Below are 21,978 nucleotides of genomic sequence, written 5' to 3'. Positions count from 1 at the left end.
GCCAGTGTTCCTGTCATTCTCCCAAAAAGTTTCACACATACATGTTAGAGTTCTTATAGAGCTGGCATCTGCCATTTTGTAAACTTTTTATTGACTCATAAGATGCATGGAGTATTTTGTTTTTACAAATACAAAGGGAAATGGTGCTTGAGACAGACAACATCTCTGTGTCAGCCAGACATGACTCTAGCAGCTCTCAGAGTGTGGTCTGAAGCCCTCCAGGAGTTCCTAAGGGCAAAACTTTTTTCAAAATAATAGTAAGGTCAGGGACACTTGGGTGGCTCAGTTGGGTGAGTGTCTGCTCAAGTCGTGATTCCCCACGGTTCTGGGGTCAAGTCCTGCGTTGGGCTCCCCAGAGGGAGCCTGCTTCTCCCTCTGCCTATGTCTCAGCTTGTTTCTGTGTGTTTCTCATGAATAGATAAATAAAATCTTTAAAAAAAAAAAACCAACAAAATAATAGTAAGACTTTTATTTGCATTTTTCATTCATTCACTCACAAGCACACAGTGGAGTCTTTTTCCAGGGGCTGCATGGCGGATGATGGCATCGTCACTAATTAATGTGTGCTTGGATACTCTTGTTTAGAAAATGCCTTCGTTATTTTCCAATATAATAAATATTGACCGATGTAACACATGTACACAAAAGTTCTTAAGGAACCCTCAAGAATTTTTAAGAAGGAAAAGCCATTCTGAGACCCTTTTTCTTGGAGTTTGTTCAATAGACAGTGTTTACTATTTTTTACAATTAATTTGTTCCAAATATGCCCGAGTTTGTAATTCCTTTACAACGTGTAAGAGGTTGGGTAAGATGAAATTTGCCTTAAAAAGGTAAACCGTTCTTCTCTTTGAGCTACCTTGCATCTTTTAGGGTCCTCTCAAAGCCCTGAGCAGCTCATCTCCTAAAAGAAAAGGTATTTTTCCTACCTTGGTTCTCCAGAGATTGGCTCTTCATTCTAACCTCCAGAGCCTTATTTGAGAAAGAACAGCCCCCGTTACTGTACTTGGTAATAAGGCAGCCTGCTGAGTGCCAGAATCCATTTTTCCTATGTGATCAAAACTAAGCTGCATTTCTCTTTTCTGACATTTCATCCACTCTGCTAGGAGGTTTTAAGAATTAGCTGCTCACAGATTAAGTGCTCTTAATCAGTTCATCTTACATTACAATGTAAAGTTTCTCTTGTGTTCAGCAGAGAACTTGATTTTCATTTGATATCTGCGATCACAGAATAGTAAGTGGATTCCCAGGAAATTTCATGAAGAGCAATGATAATGCAGAGATGGGGTGGAGGTAGTGGGGGATGTTGAGCTAATTGATTAGTTTAGAATCTTCTAATTTCCATGAGGAATGGAGGAGCCCAATTTGTATTTCTCCTCCTTGGCATGTTATTCTCACAGATTGTCTGATGTTTCATTATCATCTTGACAGAACAGCTGATGTATAATTCTGTTGAATAGTATATCCGTTGTGTTTTTGCCATGTGCATTTATTACTTCATGATTAGATTATTTTGTCTCTATTAGCTGATTATCTGAGAGCTAGCTGGAGGAGTGAGCTCAGAGGAATGAACATCTCTGGGTCTTGAATTTTCAGGGCCCCTGGTCCTTTGAACACAGTGGACATCTCCTCCCCCGATGATAATATATTGGGCTTCGGGGACCATAAATGACTAGTGTTAATGTCTTCTCCTAATAAAACTTTTGTGCAAAATGTTCTCTTATTCAAAATGTCCCTAATCCTTACATATGGCCAACTTCATTGCCTTCTGTCTGTCAACACCAGTTCTTTGCCTGGTTCCAGGGTTAATTTCCACGCTTGTCATCCTGGGGTTTTTGTTTTCCTGCCCCCATCCTGTTTATGGAGTCTCTTAGTGGATTTGAGAACTGCCGGCCGGGAGCGTGAGGATTTTCACATACACACGCAAAGCTCAGGCGAACAAATTGTGTTTCTTTGCCAGATAAGCCTCTTTAGTGTCCCCTGGCCTCTAAAAATAACAGCAGTCCTCCAAGTCATAGTTAAAGAGAATCACCACAGAGCAAGCTCTTTTTACAAACAAGCACCACCTAAACAAATGGGGATGCTGGTGTGCGGCTGTTTCTGCAGCTGGTGGTTGATCCCCAGTGCCCAGGTACGTGAGCAAAGAGGCCTTGATGGTCTGGAGGTCCCCGTCATGAGTGCCCAGACAAGAATCTGGGGCTGGAGTGGGAGGCTTTGCTGGGCACTAGTCTTCATCATCTTCAGAGGAGCCAGGGATCATGCTGCGAAGCTACATGGTGTAGAGAAAGACACAGGTTTCCTGTCTTATCCTTCCCAGTAACTGGCTATGTATTTGCTCCTTCCTTCCTTCCCTCCCCTCCCTCCCTCCCTCCCTCCCTCCCTTCCTTCCTTCCTTCCTTCCTTCCTTCCTCCCTCCCTCCCTCCCTCCCTCCCTCCCTCCCTCCCTCCCTCCCTCCCTTCCTTTTTATCATTTATTCATTTGCAAAGTAGCTCTTGAATTCTCATTATTAGCTAGGCAAAGAGACTAGTTGTGAGGACATGAAAGTGAGCAAGACAAAGTCCCTGCCTGCCTGAGAGAGACACACTAGTAAACTATTATTTGAACAAAAGAGTGCTAGATAGTGCCTGGAGATATGGAGAGAGGCCTTCAGGCAGGCTGAAGAAGAAAGACTCTTCTAGAAAGAGTCATGGAGGATGAGGAATGAACAGGTAGGGAGTGAGCAGGAGAGGAGGAAGGAGAGCTTGGGATCTTGTATTCACCCATTCTTGCCACCATACAGGCATTACTAATCAACTGCGAACTGTTTCCTGGTGAGCTTGTCCTGGGCCTGACGGTCTTTTTCAGAATGCAGCTCCCGACAGCCTCTCACACAATCTGCCTCAAACTTGAGTGAGCAAAAGAAGTAAATGACCCTATTCGTTGCCCTGCAGATCAACTTATAGATCTGGGACTTAGCCCAGGGATACGCATTCTAAGCAGACATGCTCTCCCATCCACCCACCCCCCATCCCCGCCCCAGGTGACCCTGGTGCAGATGTGCTGGACAGTAGTATTGGGAAATAGTTTTCTGGCTGTTGATCTCTTGATTTACATGAGTACATTCCTACAACATTATTTTTGTTTATATTTAAAGCAAATTGAAATTCTAGGCTCTGATAATGATAGGCTTTTCGCCTACAAAGCCTGTCCATTGGGATTTTTTTTAATTGTGTAGGGATTGGGACAATTCTTTGTAGGGCTACCCTGTACCTTATAGGTGTCTTGCATGCCTGGCCTTCACCTGCTGTAGTGACCTTCCAGTCATTGCAGTAATTGAGGGTGCCTCCCTCGAATTTCTAAAATGTTTCCTAAGAGGCAGTACCGTTCCCTGTGGGAACCACTGGACCAAATGAGGGGTCCTGGGTTTTTGGCAGGGGAAAGGTATGCCAGCCTTGTGTAGTAGGCAGATCACCGGGCTCGTGGTGTAGATAGCATGTAGCCTGGAGATGGGAATGGTGATCTGGAAGCCACAGGAGACCACCTGAGGCTGAAAGCCGGGCTGTGGAAAGGAAGAAGGCTTAGAAAGGAGAGTCCAAGGGAGAGACTTGACAAGCTGCAGCAGCGAGTTGGGTGTAGAGAAGAATGAGAGGAAGAGGGAGCTGCCTGTTTTTCCCAGGGTCCAGGTTTGCACTGTTCTCAGATGTGATGCTATGGACTATGATGAGATGCAGAAGACATCCAAGCTTCGGAAAGATGGCCAGGTTTGGTTCCAAAAATGTTAGGTTCCAATTGCCTGTGTGATTTGCAGATGGAGTTTTTTCTGAACCAGCTGTAGAGATGGGTTTGGAGCTCTGGAGATGGAAACTTAGGTGAGTTGGGCACGTGGAATTGTCTGGAAGGAAGTGATGCTGGGGTCATGGAGTGGATGAGATGTAGTTCAGGCTTGGAATTCCTCCAGGGCTGGTAGAGAGAGAGAGAGCCACAGAGGTGTGGGCAATGCTGGCCCTGCTGATGTCAGAGACCATGCCTCTCCCAACACTATGATTCTCTCCAGCAGTGCCCAAATGGTGTGGGCCCAGAAGGGGAGAAGCCTCAATTCCCCATCTTGTTGTTATTGGGTTTTAAAAAAATTTTTATTTATTAATTTGAGGGAGAGCAAGAGTAAGAGAGATCACAGAGGGAGAGGCAAAGGGAGAATCAGACTCACTGCTGAGAAGGGAGCCTGACGAGGGGCTCGATCCCAGGACCCTGAGAACATGACTGGAGCTGAAGGCAGACACTTAACTAACTGAGCCGCCCAGGTGCCCCTCTCCATCTTGTAAAATGAGGGTCCCTTCCAGCTCTAAAGTCCCAACAGTATGTTTTCTGAATTGCCAGGAAATAATATATTGGGCATGAACACAAGGAATCTATGATCTAAATTTGAAGAGATGGGGGAGGGGAGTAATTAGATACCTCAGTAATTTTAGAGGAAGGTGGATCCTGGGTATTTGGTTCATTCTCTTATGAGGCTGTTGGCCCTGCTCAGACACTCTCTTCCTGGACTTCAGCACATGTGCACAGCCAGCTCACTAAGACTATTCTAGAGGCCAAGTCATGACCTGCCATCATCATTGGGAATCTAGTTCAAAGCACTTATATATCTTAGGGGATAGTGACATCATTTTTAGTTATAGAGAGAGTTTTCTTTTTTTTCCTTTCTTTCTTTTTATTTTTTCCTCATTTTTTTTTCTATTTTTAATTTTTTCTAAGGGAGTTTTCAATATAAAGATCAATGTAAATGTAAAGCGCACTCCTTTCTAAATATGCCATGTAGCCCAGATGCCTTAAAAGTTTTGGAAGTGGGGCGCCTGGGTGGCTCAGTTGGTGGTTTGTCTTTGGCTCAGGTCATGATTATGGGGATCCAGCCTCTCATCAGACCACCTGCTCAGTGGGGAGCCTGCTTCTCTCTCTTCTTCTGCCCCTCCCTACCCCTCATGCTCTCTCTCTGAAATAAAGAAATAAAATCTTAAAAAAAAAAGACTTAAAAAAAAGTTAGTGTTGACCACATAAAACTTTTATGTATAATAGTCCTCCCTTATCCATGGTTACACTTTCTGGGGTTTCCGTTGCCCAAAGTCAGCTGCAGCCTAGAGGCAGATGATCCTCCTGAGTTATCATCAGAAGGCCAGTAGTAGCCTAGCATTATATCTCAGTGCCTGCGTCCTACACCTCATTTCATCTCATCATGCATTTATCATCTTTCATCATCACAGGAAGGAGAAGGGTGGGTAGTATGATAAGATATTTTGAGAGAGAGACCACATTCATACAACTTTTCCTATAGCAATAAAATATTTTCTATTTTATTGTTGTTCATCTCTTACTGTGCCTACTTTACACATTAAACTTCATCATAGGTCTGTATGTACAGGGAAAAACATAGTGTGTATAGTACTATCTGTGGTTTCCCATATCCATTGAAAGTCTTGAAACATATCCCCTGCAGATAAGGGGGCTGCTACTGTAGTGAAAGAAAAACAAAATTGCAATATACATAACAGATTAAGGACTAATACCCTTCTTGTAGAAGATTGTACTACAAATCAATAAGAAAACGATAATCTGTGTTATGGGAAAATGGGTAGCAGGGATCCCAGCTGAAGAGTAAGAAATACCTAATTACATTTGTATGGATTATATATAAAAATATTCTCAACCTCATGACTAATTATAGAAACTCAGAATAAAGCAACGATATCATTTTTCACCTATCGACTTGGTACCGTGGGGAAATAGGCATGGTCTCACTCCACAGATCAGTAAGACAGTGGTAGGGCAATTTGGTAATTGCTATTAAATCCCCTGCCTATGAAGACGTATGAACATGGGGTTCTAGAAAAGCATTAAAAATTATTACCATCAGGAGGTGAAGGAGGAAGCTTTGTTAGGGTGGCACCCCCATCTCCCACCAGGGGAGGCACACACCAGGTATTGTTCATACTCATTACAGAGGTCTGCCACGACATACCGTTAATCTGGCTTAGACGTTTATCATCTGCCTCCCACTTCTGCACTGTGGGCAGGAAGTCCAGAGACACGGGGAAGGTTGATAACGTGTTGTTTGGATTTGCCCAACTGAAATGCCTCGGCCCCCACATTATTGATGTCTTTGAAGATCACTATTAAAATTTCAATTTGAAAAGTGGATTCTCTTTTAAACATTTGCTTTATTTATTTTCTTGTGTCATACCCTGAAATTAAACAAGTCTGGTTTCGGGTGGTTATTTATAATCATTATGTAGTTATCCCTATTTTTCTGGTTTTCCCATTATAAACTTATGTGGCGCTAAACGCATGGCTTGCATTCATGTTGTATTTTTTCCCCAATCAAGAATACACTATCAAATTTATTGAAGAAATAAACATTATATTTTTAAGAAAGGCTTTGTTTACCTGCCTGTGATCAGCCTTTCAGGGAAAACAGTGATCTAGGTAGTAAAGTATGGATGGTACTTAAACAAAATACAGAGCCTAAGAAGGAATACCAAGGAGGCACACCATTGTGGAGAAACAAGGAGACAGTGTGTTGGTCTTGAGGATTCTTTTGTTGTGATCCTGCTGCACTCACTATAGTTTTATGGTATGGTACAAAGAGCACTGGATGGAGAGTCCAGAAGTCTATTATAGTTCTGATTCTGCTGCAAGCTATATGTCCACAGCTAATTGTTTAATCCCTGCGGATGTCACTTTATAATCCATGAAAATGAATGGACTGGTTTAAGTAATTAGGAAGACTTCATAGTTAAGGATATAGGTTCTGAATGATTGGGTTTGAGTCTTGGGTTCACCATTTACTGGCTGTGCAACCTTAGGAAAATACTCAACCTCTCTGATCCAGAGTTTCCTTATCTTTAAAATGGAGGTCTTAGAGAGGCGGTTTGAGAATTAAAGGAAGATGCAAGTAAAGCACATAAAACAATATCTTCGGTACAGCATAAATCTAGTAGAAGCTAGCTATCAGTGTTGTCATCATTGCTGTTATTTCTGGAATAATTCTCCTATCCTTGTCTCTGTAAGGGCTCTTTCAGCTGTAAAATCCTTTGAAACGATGATTCTTAGAAAAGCAATTCAAAAGCGGTATTTAGAGTCTAGAACAGGGGCCCTTGGGTGGCTCAGTTGGTTAAGTGTCTACCTTCAACTCAGGTCGTGAACCTGGGGTCCTGGGATTGAACCCCGTGTTGGGCACCCTGCTCAGCAAGGAGTCTGCTTCTCTGTCTCTGCCTCACCCCCTGCTCGAGCTCTCTCTCTCTGTCTCTCTCAAATGAATAAATAAAACCTAAAAAAAAAAAAAAAAACCGTAAATAAATAAATAAAGTCTGGAACACTAAGAGGAAAGAGGATGGTAGTTGGGGAAGAGCAGGCAGTGAAGCGGTCAGGTGGCAACTGACCCGTCTGCAGCCTGCTTCTAGCTGCGTCCCTCCACACCTAGTGGTTGCCCGTCCCCTCCCTGAGGCTGCCACCCCTTTGTGTCTGGGGGTGGCCAGACACTATCGGTTCAGCCTCCCCTTTCTCTGTGCTAGCTGAGGACAAACTCATAGGGCTTCTGTTCTCATTTTAAATGTTAACGCCTGAAACGCTTCCAAGTAGAGCTGCAGGCAGAGCAGGCCTGAGGTGGGAGGAGAACTTAGCATAGGAGTCCTTGTCGGTGGCAGTTAGGAGAGGAATTTAGGACACATAGATGAGGAAACAAAGGGAAGAGACTGGAATTACCCCTGGGTTTATGCCTCCTTCAAGAAGTATTTTTTCTTTGCACATTTAACTTCTCAAATCTGGGATGGATTGAAGACAGGCGTGGAGAGTAGTCAGGGCGGGGGCGACATTTGCCTGCCCGATGCCTTCCTCTTCACCATCCCTTCGTCATCTCCCTTTTCCTGGTGTGCTCTGTGGTAAAGGCTTTAAGTGGTTCCACCTCTTCTCTCAGTCATCTCCTTTATTCTCTTGTTCCTTTTGGAATGTGGTTTATGTTCCTCACTGGGGCCTTCTGCTATCCTTCTCCCACTGGTTCCTGGCTACTCTTAACAGATGGTGCCATTTTCTGGAACTGGCTCTCCAGGCTTTTCCAGTCCCATTGCAGCCATGCCCTCACCCCCTCCTCCCCATGCCCATTCTCTGATACCACCAAAGTCTGTGGTAGGATCTGGCATAAATCATTGAACCCCTCAATATGCTTTTTGCCTCTCTTATTTTTCTGAGTCTTGATGTTCTAGACCTATTGGGCATTCACATTTAGAAACCAATAGAAATTAAAACCAGCATTTAAAAGAGGCTCAATGGTTGAGCATCTGCCTTTGGCTCAGGTCCTGATTCCTGGGTCCTGGGATTAAATCCTGCATTGGGCTCCCCTCAGGGAGCCTGCTTCTCCCTCTGCCTATGTCTCTGCCTCTCTCTCTATCTCTCATGAATAAATAAATAAAATCTTTTTTAAAAAAATAAAAGAAAGTTGCAGGAAAAAAAATCAGGCCTGTGGCTTAGGCTGAGAAATTAGTCATATGTGAAAACTAAAGAATATCAGTGTACAACTGGAGTGATTTCAGACATAAGGATCCATTTATGGACACGGAGACCTGTCATTGCTTGCTAACAAGTGGGGAGATGATTAGAGCTATTAATAATAATAATATTGAGAATAATTATTTTAGCAGCTCCTATATACAGAAGTGTTACAGGTTCCAGGTCCAGTTCTAGTGCTTCATATGCATTATTTCACCTAATCCTCATCCCAGCCCAATATGATTGACATTACCTTTATCTGACATAGACAAAACTGAGGCCCATAGGGGTTTGTAACTCACCTAAAGTCATACAGCTAGGAAGGGGTGGTGTTGAGATTTAAACCTAGATGATTTGGTGGGGAGATGGGCAAAATGGGTGAAGGGAAAGGGAGACATGGGCTTCCAGTTATGGAATGAGTAAGTCACGGGGATAAAGGGCACAGCACAGGGAATGTAGTTAGTGGTATTGTAATAGTGCTGTATGGTGACAGATGGGAGCTACACTGCTACAGCCGGACGTATAGAGTTGTCGAATTACTATATTGTACACTTGAAACTAATGAAACATTGTGTGTCAACTATACTTTAATTAAAAAAACAAAAATAAAACAGAAAATAAACCCAAGTACTTTGGCTCCAGAGAGGGAACCTTGACCAGCACACCATCCATCTCTCTGCCTGAGCCAGATTTGATACATCACCGGCTTTCTACCCTATAATTCAATTCCAGATTTCTGTTTTATATTTGCCTAATAGGATCTGCATCATTTAGAAATAAGACAAACTACACTGCAGTTATAACAAAGTAATAACAATACTCACTTCTTACAATATGTGAGAATTCCGAGCAGCATGAAGCTGCCATCCTACCCTCAGAGAAACCAGGCAAGGAAGGACCAAGAAGGAGACAGCTCTGTCAAGTCCAAGCATTAAGACCACATAGATGAGTTTATTAGGGGCATGAGAGGGAATTTGCATCTCTGAAATGTAATATAAATCATCCAGAAAATCCAATATGAAGCACTTTCCAGGGATTCGGCGAAACAGACTAGAGGGTCCACTGTCCATTGAACTTTCTGATAGGAATAATCTCAGCTGGGGTGCTGGCTGGCTGGAGGCCTCTGGTTCTTATCTCCAGTTTTGCCAGAGCAATGACTCTCAGCTTGAGAGTTCCCTTAGCGGGTGAGATGTGTGACTCAGGAGGGTGTATGATCTGTTGTGCAGTAGGGACACAAAAATGTTGAGAACCCACTGGCTCCAGAGAGGTAAACACTTCAGAAGCCGGTGTGACTGGTTTCCCAGAGATTCTTAAAGAGCAGGTATTCAAGGGTCTCAGGGACTAAAAACATCAGACGTGAAGGCAGCCCAAAGTTTTGCTTTCTTCTGCCAATTTGGAATGGTGACAATTGGTAAAAAGAAAAGATTTAGTATCCCTGAAGGAAGATTACCCATTCAGTCCTACATTGTAAAGATTTTTGCAGGCATTCCCCATTCCTTGGTGTTACAGGTTTATTTTGGGAAAAGAAGTGGCCTTACTCATAGTTGTAGCTATAGGATGTTAAGTAAGGAATTAAACAGACACCTTAATAAAGGTGGCTGGTGAAGGGATCACACGTTTTGGGCTAAACTGAGTCTAATTTAAAATGAGAGATTCTAGAACGGACCTGCCCAATAGAAATATAATGTGAGCCATGGATGTCATTTAAAGTTTTCTCATAAAAATTTTATTTATTTTTATTTTTTTAAAGATTTTATTTATTTATTCATGAGAGACACATAGAGAGAAGCAGAAACATAGAGGGAGAAGCAAGATCTCTGCAGGGAGCCTGATGTGAGACTCGATCCCAGGACCCTGAGATCATGCCCTGACCCAAAGGCAGATGTTTAACCACTGAGCCACCCAGGTGCCCCTCTCATAAAAAATTTAAATTAAAAAATTATAACAGATTAATTCATTAATAATTAATAGGTAAATTAATTTTAATACATTTCATTTAACTCCGTGTGTTCCAAATGTCATTTCAACGTGTAATCAATAAATTTTTATCGAGATATTTTATTCTTTTTTTTTCATATGAAGTTTTTGAAGTCATGTCTGTTTTACACTTAAAGCTCACCTCCTTTGAGGCTAACCACATTTTGAGTGCTCAGTAGTGACACATGAAAGGAGGAAAGAAACAGGGGTGGAGGGTAGAAATTGTTAGCGAAAACCCCAAGATGCTTTATGAGCACATAGATGCCTCTCACACCCTCTTTGGCAATCTCAAAGGCCACACTTTCTGGTGGTCCATTTCTATAAATTCTCACTGACAAGTCAGGAAAATCCTTTCTCCTCCCTGGTTAAATCTATCTTCCTCTTTTTGTGCCAACTGTTGTTGATAGATGACATTTTTCTGGATGTAAATAAAAAATTCCACCCTCCTACATTTCTTCTCTTATTCTGAAGAACCTCCCATGGCCATTTGCTTTCACCTAACTCTTCTACTTAATCCCACTCTCCAGCTTTTCTCCTCCTCCTTGGGGATCTGTTGGAAGGCAGCTGAGAGGGGCACACAGGCGTGCATAGACCCCCAGACACTCTTCGGGACTCCATTTTTATAGTGGGAACCAAAATACCTCTTAAAATTGGCCTCAGGCATCACAGACCCTCATCTCTTCCACGGGCAAAAAATAAACCAGAGAGTGCTGATGACAATTTTGCATGCAAATTGGTTAGCGGAGCCCGGGGCTGCTCAACTTGTGTGTATGATTTTCTATTTCCATGCACCAATTTGGGAGTTTGCGCATGAATGCAGTAATTGTTCATGCAAAGCTGAAAATGCAGGTGTGGAAGCCTTTTTTAGAGTAAGGGAACTGTCTGGCCCTGTTGTCATGTGACAGAGTTTTGTTGAATCTTTTGCAATGTCATATACCTTAGAGTATTTTTTGTTAAAACGCGTTTCCAATATGTGGAACTTTTTGTAAGTCTTATGAATGTCTTTGTGACAGTGCCACTGAATATATGGTGTGTCTCCACTACAGCAAAGAAAAGGGGAGGCCACTGAGGTGAATTTGCTGGTGTGTCTGGGAGTAGTGTCTTTGAACCAACAAGTGGATTTCCTTTGTGGGTAGATGTTGTGCTAAGCCCCCAGATGGTGGAATTTATTCTTGTCATAAGATCTTGAAACTATTCTTGCACATGGTGAATTTTTGTGCTTTCCGGCAGTTTCTCTAGTGCATTATTTTATAATTTTATATATTTTTATCATATTATATTTGCAAATTTTAAAAAAATTCTCCTACATAAAGACTTTATTGATATACCAGTGTGAAACTCTATTATAGAGTTGAGACCCTTGTGATAATAACTCAAAGTAAAAAGAAACAGTAGTATTCTCTTGTGCCAAATTGAAGTGTGTGCATGCCCTTGGGGCACCATACTCTTGGGAAAATTTCTTTTTTTTTTTTTCCACATTTTATGTTGTTCAGGGTTAGATTCCCAGTCACTTCTTGTATATAACCACAATCTTTGTCCTGTCATTATTTGGCCATCTATGCAAAATGAGATTTTTGCATATTTTCTTTGCTTTCAGTGACATACCAACCTTTGTTTTTTTTCTTCCAGGTCAGAGGTATGGATCCAACTCATTTTTTAAATTGCTACTTAATAGTCTGTAGTATGGATGAGCCATAGCATAACCGTTCAGCCATACTGTTGTTGATGGATTTCATCGTGTGCATGTAGGGAAGGAATTAAAATGGCATTTGGCTGTTACAGATAAAAAATGCACCATGTCCCTTCTTGTTCTGAAAGAGCTGATTGCCTGCCTGGCTCTAGCTGGGCTGCTTCACATGGCGGACAGAGAAGAACGTGCGCGGGAGTGAGGGGCCACATGGTCTCCAGGTTCAGAATGTATATGCTGGCTCACTATGCTACCCATTTCAGGTGCTTCTTCGGTTCCTTTGGCTTCTCTGAAGGCATTAGAGCAATCACACTTCTTAGTTGATTCCTACAGCTCCTTGTAAAGGTGCATTATTTTTCTGATACGCCTTCTCTGAGGACTTGGCCACAGTTGACATTATTTTTTCAGTACTGATTATTTTTATAAAAATCTTTAGACTTTAGCATAGAAATCTATATAAGATCCCATTTACATTCTAAACAGTTTCATTTCCATATTGTTTGCACATATTCATTAGTAGCTGGTCTTGGATGCAATCAGTTTATTGTACTCTCAAAATCAAAGAGAACTGCTCAGAGTGTCAGCTATCATGATATCATGCTCAATTAGGAAAGTGGCATAAAATATTGATAACTAACTTTTCTTCTGACTCATGCTAAGCTCTCCTTGGATTTGGTATGGACCAGTTGGAATAGAAATTCTAAAGACTTGGTGATCCTTTACATCTTCTCTTCACTATATAAGAAGTATTTTTAAGTGTGTGAAATATTTTATTAATACTCTGAGTTCAGTTTCTAGCCAGTTGCTTTTTAATATTTCAATACCCCACTGTGAAATCTAAGCAGCGTGAGGCCTGGTGTTGCTGGAAGAGCTTTCTTGAATCTTTGCCTGTGTCTTCTCTGTCAAAATGGACCAGTGAGATGAGCAGTAATGCCGTCCTTTGGGTTTGATTAATGGGTACAGTCAATGGGAATTACTCAGCACTCTCCTTACAACTTCTAGACACTGAATTTTTTACAGTATGATGTTGTGTGTGCATAATTCAGTGACTATGCGTGACTCTTTGAAATGACCAGCAACCAATAACAAGTTTCCTGTCTCCCTCCACCCTTTGCTTTACCCACACACACACAAACATGTACACACAGAGACACACACACCTGTTATCCTAGCACTTTGATCATCTGATGCTTCCCAGTCATTTGTGGTCTGGTGGCCACAAAAAATCTTAAGAACTCATTTGATGAGGTGTCGTCTGTTGCTTTGCCAATTACTCCATGATTGAATGTAGAATCCTAGGTTTATATAAGTTTAAAGAAATGCTTTTAGACTTACCAAGATTTTCCCCCTTGAGTTTATCCATGATTTAGATAAGGTGTTAAGAACTGTGTTTTATGAAAACTGGTGGTTGCCAAAGCCTATAAGCAGAAGAGAGTAGGGAGTAACTGCTGAATGGCTATGGGGTTTCCTTGTGGTGAGGAATATGTTTTAAAAATACAGAGAGGTGATGGTCGTCCAACCTTATGAATGTACTAAATGCCATTGAATTGTTCACTTTAAAATGGTTGATCTCATGTGAATTTCACTTCAATTAAAAAAATAAAAAAGAATAAATAGTGTTTTAATGGTGTGGTCTCCTGAGCCTATCCTGGATAGGCTTCATTTATTTATGTAAGTTTCAAAAACATGCATTTATTTGATAAGACAAGTAATGATAGAAATCTGAATTTGCAAAGCTTCAAAATGCAAGCTTTAATTTATTCCGCAGATTTAGAAATGACATACAGACAGAAGATATTGGGCTGCAAGCATTATTTAAAAAATTGAATTCCTGTTCCTTACCTATACAATAAACCCCACATTGAAAAATGATTGATTTTAGTGTTTCGCTAAATTGGATCTATTGCAAAGTGCAGGCCGACTGATGTTATAGAAATAGCGGCCTTCAAGGAACTTGAGAGAGAGAGAGAGAGAGAGAGAGAGATTTGGTTGAACAGTGTCATTATCAGCTCTACCTGTGAGGGAAATTACCCGAGGGAGATGGTGTCATTCTCTCGTGTTTCGTTCCCTGGTATTGACAGATCCATTAGCAGATGTAATTAGAAAAGCGGAGTCGGACTTTGAATAATTAGGTTAAAGTCACAAATGATGGCTGAGCAAAATAATAGAAGCTGTTGCAGTTCAGCACGCCGTTGTCTCCTGTACAGAGGAGAAAAGTGTGCGGGTGCTGTACACCAGGGGTTTCCTTGTCTTGAACCTGGCACTTTCCCAGGAATAAAGTTTGAAAGGAGCAAAGCTGTCGCTTTGGCTCTTCTGCAGATGTCTGCAGGGCTTCGTTTCCAGGGAATAAGTGGGGCTGCAGAATGTTTTTGCTAAACAAAACATAGTCATAGCAAAAACGAAATCTACTTTATCCCAGGAGTGTTAAGAAATGTGTGGTTTTGTGGATGAGGTTTCTTTCCCCCTGTTTGCATTCCTCTTTTTTTTTTTTTTTTTTTTTTACCCCTGGAATAATGGCTTAGTTATTTATATGGAGTTATTTTCTGAAAGGAAAACAAAATCCTTATTCTAAAAGATCTTTGGACTCTCATGCCACCCAAAATACCTTTCCAGCAGTACTTTCTATATTTTGACTTTTTTTTTAGAAATCAAAAGCCTGTTATTGGTGATTGAATGAAGGAAAGAAATATTTCCAGAGGATTCAAAACATAATTATATGGTTCTAAACTTGTAGTTCATCTCTACATCAGCATAGAAGAGAGAAGAATTAGGAAATAGGGGGCTGTGTCAAATACGTGCAGATGTATCCTTGAATGCTGATGTAAATCGTGATGATGTGAGAATGAACAGAATCACAAGCTCTTCAGTACATGACCGAGGCTCACACCATGCTTTGACAGTGCTAGATCAGAGATAGGAAGGAGAATCCATCTCCCTACACTTAATTAAATGCCCCATCCAGACTCTGCAACCTACAGGTCTTGGCTTTGGGCCATATGGACTTGAAAATAAAATGGGAATTAATTGCCAAATCTAAAGATGAGGAGAGTTTCCATGAGGACCAAGATTTCTGAGTTCTTGAAGGTAAGAATATGAAGTTCTTGGGCCTGTGTTCCCATTGACAGGGACCAGGCTGGAAGAACACGATGCTGCCCCCTTGGTGAGATGGGGCTTTAGTATTCATTATTCTTCCCGTAGCTGTGTCTCTTGTACCATATCCTTCCAGTCCCGGGGGCCCCAGTTCCTGGCTTTGTGATCTGCCCCAGACCCTCTACCAGGTCACCAGGTAAGAGCCAATTCCTGCCAGGGTGGTCGGAGAGGCCAGCTGGAGAACTGGCCTTTGCACGCTGTAAGTCCAAGTCCCTGTGAGCAAGGAAGATGCGGCTCACTGAGTAGGAGCACAGGGGGTGTCCAGCCTGGTCCCTGGGCTTGAAGACTGATCACTGTAGATAAAGACTTGAGAACTTGATTGGAAAGTGGAGAAAGAGGAGAGTGTGATCTTCAGGCAGATACTGGGCCGTAACAGTGGCATTGCCTCAGACTGGAGAAACATTGACCAAGACAGCATCATCAGTGTCTCTCATCTTAAGAACATGAAGGCTTATAATTAGAAATTTCAACTTACAATGAGTGGTGTACATAGTTCAGTCCTGGAGTGGAATCGTAATAAAATCCTAGGACGTCAGAGTAACTGCAGATAACTCACACTGTTGTCCTCCTAGCTCTCTGCTAGGAAGAGAGGAACCCACCGTCCCTAGGGATGCTTCTTAAAATATCCCCTTTCTCTCCCATGACTGTGCAGGCATTTCTTCCCTAGAATGCCCCCGGAAAGCTTCCCAACCCCCTGAGGACAGTCGGAGCGGACAGTTTAGTGCCTGAGATGGGTAGAAGACTGGGACCCTCAAAAACAACAGTGGCTTTTAATCTGCCACAGTGGCAGCAGATCCTTGCCTCTATCCATCTCTCCCACATGTGCGGTTTTTCCTTATTCCCATTATGGCTCTAGTTTAGGGGAATTCTTTGAGTTCACTTTGCGAACATTTATCATATTATCCAATGTCATTTTTTAGTTAGAAACTGGATGTTACTCTTCAGATTGAAATAATGAGATAATTGCATTTTAAAGTTGGAAGCTTCTATCAGAATTGCCGATCCAGGGTCTTCATTTTATAAAGAATGGACCCAAGAGATGGGGTGGGAGTCATATGACTTGCCCAAGGTTACATAATTTGTCAACGAAGTCAGGCAAATCTTACAAAACAAAAATAGTAGAGAGGTTATCCTGGTGGGTGGGGTGAGAAATAGACCAAGAGGCTACAATTGGTATGTCCCTCCAAACAGATAAGTCATTTTTTCCTTTATTTTTCTGGTAATAATACTGGGGGATTGGTTAGTTTATAAGAACTAGCGTTTTTCTGAAGGTTAAGGTTCAAACAGAAACAAGAAATTAAGGCCTTTAATCATATTTACAACAAGAGCCTTTTTTTTTATTGCAACAAGATTGTTGAGATTCATTTTTATTTGTTTTTTAGCCATGAAGCTAAACTTACTTTGCCAGCATGCATACCAAAAAATTAAAACCATAAAGTTTGCTGAGTTTTGACAAGAGATACATCTTTAGATTTTAAGATGAAAATTTTAAAGGTATTATGTTTTATTCAGGAAGCATTTAACTGTAAAGTGGTTGATCAACTACTGTTTTTAATACAGTGATTTGTAAGCCTGGTGGTTATGGGGTATGGGAGGAAATGGAGAATGATTTAGTGGCCTGGCACCATGGTGTCATCACTGGCCTCAGCTGACCAGTATCCCTGACCAACTCCCATCCACCACTGCTACCACCACTGACAGTGGTAGTTTGTAGCTTCATCGATTTCACATGCATCATCCCATTGGACTCTTCTAGGTGCGGTATGATGTTAGTATGCCCATCTTAAACAAGGAAACTGGGTGTTCACATGCCCAGGATTAATACCAGTGAAGAATGTAGTTAGAATCCCAAGTCTTCTAAAGACACCGACTACTTTTATTTCTTTATTACAGCATAATGTATAAGGGGGAACAAATCTATAAATGATCAGAATCTTAGTAAAGGCTTATTTTATTATAGCAGTAAGAATTTGAAATACTTGAAACATTTACAAAACACTGTGCTGTGGAGACCGGCTGAGTGGGTGGTCTCATATTGGTTGACTCACAGATGCTCTTCATATATGCTTTCATCAAAGAGGGGGCAGCTTAATGCTGCATGGTATTTTTAGGTTTGATCGACGTTGTAAAATTACCCTCCGAAAAGGGCTTACCCACCTACCAAAAGTCTGTTCGGTTTTGCAAACGAAACAGCCAGCGTCTATGCCACACACAGTGATGCTTGTTCAGGTCAGCCACTTTGTAATCTCTTGACAGCAGAGGAAACCTGCCCCTGTTCTCTGGGCACAACCTGCATACAGACCTGCTTCTATCATTTGCAGGGGCCCAGGTCAAGAGTGCAAGAGATACTGGGTATGAGCCAGCATTAGGGTGAGGCAGGTGAGGCAACAGTTTTTTAAAAAGACAAGATCAAGGGATCCCTGGGTGGCGCAGCGGTTTGGCGCCTGCCTTTGGCCCAGGGCGCGGTCCTGGAGACCCGGGATCGAATCCCACATCGGGCTCCCGGTGCGTGGAGCCTGCTTCTCCCTCTGCCTGTGTCTCTGCCTCTCTCTCTCTCACTGTGTGCCTATCATAAATAAATTAAAAAAAAATTAAAAAAAAAAAAGACAAGATCAATAAAGTGCTGTATTAAGCCATATTGGAGCTTAAGGAAAAAGGGAAAATATCGTAATATTGATCCTCTCTTTATGAAAAGTTTTGATATTTTTTTATTATGGATTTTGCATGAATTTTCACTTTTTAACATATTGCGTTACATTTTTATTTATCTTGCTTACTGAGTTTTCGGTGGCCCTTAAATTTTGCTCCTGTGGCAGTGTCTCCCCACAGATTATCACACCCTAGTTCCTGATTGTCTGGGGGCCTGGGGGTGCGCACATGGGCACCATCCACCTTTGCTGCAGACTGAAGAAGGCTGCTCAGAACTGCATGGTGGGCCCGAGGTTGTAAGGTCAGGGAATTCCAAGCTCTTGGCTATGTGAGGTTGGGCTGTGGATGACAGGTTGGTACATGTCTTACTTAGGTCCCTGGTTTCCTCACCCAAGAAGGGGAGAGGAAAGGAGAGTGGCGAGGAGAGCCAAAGGAACCCTCCGCAGAGTAGTTCTCAGTTTCAGTCTCCTGGGAGGGCTTATGAAGGTGTAGATTACTCAGATTCTGAGTCAGCAGGTCAGAGGTGGGGCCCTAGAGTCCGTATTTCTAATGAATCTCTGTGTTGCTGGTGCTGCTGGTGGACTAAGGAGCACACTTGGAGGACCCCTGCTCTAAAGCAAGGGGTCCAGGGTGGGAGACCCCTTGCCTGGGTCTAAGGAGGTATTTGGCGGGTTTCTTTGCATGGGAATTCAGAGGGGCTCAGCATTTTTTTTACCAGACCTGTCTTTAGATTTTTTTGACTAGCTGCATATCCAGAAGGTACACTTCAAGGGAAAAGACTGCACACTTTCCTGGCCAATCTTCTATTTGTCATTGTTATTAATGGAGATTTCTCCAGGATGCTGGGCACTGCTTTAGAGTGAATCATTGCTATAGATTTTTTTTCCTGTAAATTCCTTGCATGATGTATGGAAATGAGAGCAGAAGCTGATGTTAAGTAGTATTCTTAAGTAGCCCTAGATTTAGTTTTTTAAGTTTGTGCTTAATTATTTATTTATTTTAAATATTTATTTATTTATTTGGGAGAGAGAGTGTGCATGCGCATGTGCATGGGGAGGAACAGAGGGAGAGGGACAAGCTGACTGTGTGCTGAGCTGGCCTGATGTAGGGCTTAATCTCAGCAGCCTAAGATCATGACCTGAGCTGAAATCAAGAGTCAGATGCTTAACCGACTGAGCCACCCAGGTGCCCAGGTTTGTGTTTTAAAAAAGTACATTGGGGGATCCCTGGGTGGCTCAGCAGTTTGGCGCCTGCCTTTGGCCCAGGGCGTGATCCTGGAGTCCCGGGATCGAGTCCCACGTCGGGCTCCCGGCATGGAGCCTGCTTCTCCCTCCTCCTGTGTCTCTGCCTCACTCTCTCTCTTTCTGTGTCTACCATAAATAAATAAATAAATAGATCTTAAAAAAGAAATAATACGTTATTCTCAGAAATATATGCGAAACTTTTAAATGATGTTTTTGCATATAAATAAGAAAATTAAAATATCTCATAGACCCTCCACCCAATGGCCCCTGTGGATGGTAATAGTACTGTGAGTACAAAATAAAAACCACCTTCCTTCCCTCTATACTCCAGCCCCTTTCTCCTACATTCATATGTTTTTTATTTCAGAAAAAAATTTTATTCTAAAAAAATTATCTTTCTTTTTTTTTTTTAACATTTTATTTATTCATGAGAGAAACAGAAAGAGAGAGGCAGAGACACAGGCAGAGGGAGAAGCAGGCTCCATGCAGGGAGCCTGACGTGGGACTTAATCCTGGATCTCCAGGATCAGGCCCTGGGCTGAAGGCGGCGCTAAACCACTGAGCCACCAGGGCTTCCCTATCTTTCTAATTATTTTTATACAAGACTGTCATAAACACTGTTTGACACGTCGCGTCTTAACTTAAAAACTTACCTTGGATACATTTCCATCTGTACATAACAGATTTATCTTAGTCTTGTTAAATGGCCCATAGAATTCATCACTGAGGTGTCCCAGTGGTTAGCTAGCCAGCCCTCCAATGAAGAACTATTTGGTTTCAAGTTTTTGCTATAGGAACAAGCCTGTAGTGAGTATATTTGTCCGTATATCTTGATTCTATGAGTCCAGCCATAGGCAAAATACCTAGTAGTGGGATTGTTGGACAAAGGGTGTGTGTACTTTTAGGTTTGAAGACAAACACACTATATTACCCTCCAGAGAAGTTCACCACATCACCATGATGAATATGGCTATTTCCCCAACATTCTTGCCTGAATGGGTAGCATAGGAATAAAAAGGGGAAAAAAATTCTATTACTCCAATAACAGTAAGATAAATAAGAGTAAAATTGATAAGTGTACAATATCTATGTGAAGAAAACTTTAAAATGTGCCTGAGGGACCCCAAAGAAATCTTGAATAAACAAAAATTATCCTTGTCCTTGGATGGGAACTTACAGTGTGATGAAGATATCCATTCTCCCTCAGTTAAGCTATAATTTTAACATGATCCAATAATAATACCAATAAGATTTTTTTGGAAGGAAGGTTTGATGAGTTAGTTTTAAAGGTCATTAAAAAAAAAAAAAGGAAGATTCAGAAACTAAAAAGGAAATAAGAAGTTTCAGGAAATAGCCTGACCAGATGTTAAAACATGACATTAAAATTGTTAAAACAGATTAATGGATCACAATAATAAATTTATATGTTCAAGAATATATGATAAAGGTGACAGCTCAAATTAATGAGAAAAAGGGGGTGGGATGTTGAATTCATATTGCATAAATTCCAAATTGGCTCAAAGATTCACATCTGAAAAATGAAATATGTCTTAACAGGAAAATTGTTTTATGATCCCTGATCTCTCTGCTATGACATAAAATTCAAGTCATTGAAGGCAGGTGCCTGGGTAGCTCAGTTGGTTAAGCCTCCACCTTCAGCTCAGGTCGTGATCCTCAGGTCTTGGAGTTGAGCCTCATGTCAGGCTCTCTGTTCAGCGTAGAGCCTGCTTCTCCCTCTGCCTCTGCCTATCTCTCTCTCTGTCTCTCATGAATAAATAAATAAAACCTTTAAAAAATCATAGAATATTGAGTAATTTAGCTCCATAAAAAATTCTTTATGACAAAACCCACCTTATGCAAAGTCAAAAAACAATAAATTTGGGAAAGCTATTGCAATGACAACTAAATTTCCTAATATATAAAGAGTTTTGACAAATCAATAGAGAAAAGGACCAATAACCCAATAGAAAACTAGGCAAAGATTATGAACAGTTAATAGAAAAGGTGACACAGATAGTATTTAAACATGAGATGTTCAGTAAGAAAAAATATAAGTTATGTAGTAAGAGAAATACAAATTGCCACAATAAAGATCATTTTTTTCACTATGAAATTAGCCAGGACATGGAAAAGGAATGCCTTTATACATTGCTGATAGGAGGTAAATCCATGCTACTCTGTGGAAGAAATCTGGCCATATATGAAAAAAGTACAATACTTTTATCTTTGGTCCAGCAAATTCCTAGGTATGGAATCCCTGGGTATGATGTACTCTATGTACATCCATGTGAAATTATGTAGGAGTCGTATTTTTCATCAACATTACTTATGGTAATAATCTATGGTATTATGTCTGTCCATCTCAAAAAATTGTTTTAAATTCAAATCTTAATTCAGTAGGTGAAAAAAATATGTGTCTTGCATAGTTGTAATGTGGAGTTAATTTGAGTTTTTTCCCAAATATTAATTAACTTTTTCTGTTTTTTAGGCAGTTGAGTCTTTGTATATTTTGTCTTTCTTCCTCTCTCTTCCTTTCTCTTTCCTTCCGTATCCTCCCTCTCCTCCCCTTTTCTTCCTCCTTCCTTCCTCTCTCTCTCTGTCTCTTTCTCTCTCGCTGTTTCAGTGGTTTCTTTGCAAATTAAGGAAATTACCCCTTTCTCTTAAGTGTCCCAGAAATTTTGTTCCAGTTTGTCTTCTGACTTTGTCAGTGCTGCTTTTTGCCAGCTGGGGAATTTTATATTTGCATGCAGTTGTCATTTTTC

General features: G+C 41.3%; 1 protein-coding gene across 4 annotated transcripts in view; it reads left to right on the top strand.

The window, feature by feature from the left end:
- Positions 1–21,978, top strand: part of RFTN1 (raftlin, lipid raft linker 1) — a 200,229-nt gene that overhangs the window by 57,663 nt on the left and 120,588 nt on the right. The gene's annotated exons all lie outside the window — the stretch shown is intronic.

This window comes from Canis lupus, chromosome 22 (genome assembly GCF_048164855.1).
Source record: "Canis lupus baileyi chromosome 22, mCanLup2.hap1, whole genome shotgun sequence".
NCBI classification, from domain to species: Eukaryota; Metazoa; Chordata; class Mammalia; order Carnivora; family Canidae; genus Canis; species Canis lupus.
This window is presented reverse-complemented; position numbering and strand designations above follow the sequence as displayed.